This window comes from Pygoscelis adeliae, unplaced genomic scaffold (assembly GCF_000699105.1).
Source record: "Pygoscelis adeliae isolate BGI_AS28 unplaced genomic scaffold, ASM69910v1 Scaffold72, whole genome shotgun sequence".
Lineage (NCBI taxonomy): Eukaryota > Metazoa > Chordata > Aves > Sphenisciformes > Spheniscidae > Pygoscelis > Pygoscelis adeliae.
Genome location: NW_008824286.1, coordinates 4,585,124 through 4,585,920, shown reverse-complemented (window position 1 = coordinate 4,585,920; position 797 = coordinate 4,585,124). Strand labels below are relative to the sequence as shown.

The 797-nt window shown below is 55.1% G+C and overlaps 1 protein-coding gene across 1 annotated transcript in view; it reads right to left on the bottom strand.

The window, feature by feature from the left end:
* SRC (SRC proto-oncogene, non-receptor tyrosine kinase) overlaps positions 1-797 on the bottom strand; it is a 10,080-nt gene that overhangs the window by 3,164 nt on the left and 6,119 nt on the right. The gene's annotated exons all lie outside the window — the stretch shown is intronic.

The following is a 797-nucleotide window of genomic DNA, read 5'->3' as shown; positions in this document are numbered from 1 at the left end:
ACGCATGGTGCACAGCACCGCTGCTGCTTCCTGCGCAACGAAGGCTGCTCTTGGCCGGGACACCCAGGGGCCACTGCAGCTCAGAGGAGCCAGCACCGCGGGGATGGACCGTGCCCCCGAGGCTGGCACCGAGGAAGAGAGCCCACTGGGTTTGGGGGGGCCCAGCGGGAGGGAGGGTGAGCAGCCCTTGGGGCACAGGGATGAACATGGCTCTGAGGGCAAAGAGGGGACATCGAAGCAGGGGCGAGGACCGGACGGGAAGCAGGCTGGGGGAGCTGCTGACCCACAACCCCAACATCTTGGCATCTCAGAGGGGAGCCGAGGGGCTGGTGGGCCCGATTCCCTCCTCCACAAATCCCACCGTGGGCATCGTCTTGGAGCTTGTTTCTGTTCTACCCACACGAGAGCAACACCGCACTGCTGGGGCCACAAATAACAGAAAGGAAGATTCATGCCACTGCTTGAATGAGCTGTTTCCACCAGAATAAAATAAGTAGTGGCAAGTTCAAGGCATCAAAACAGAAAGGAACATCAAGGAGCTTTTCCCAAAGGTGCATTTGGAGCCAAACTAAACCGCATTTCCAGGTAAGAAACAGCATCCTCAGGCAGCCGAACTGTGAAGATCACAACTCGCACTTTCAGGAGGCACAAAACAAGTATAAAGAGTCGTTAGACTTGAAAGAAGGACCTAAAGATTCATCACTACCTCTGCCTGGTTGCCCAGGAAGCACATGTTCAAGATTTTGCCACTATATAAGGACCAGGAAAAAACAAAACACACCTACTCGGGTGTAATA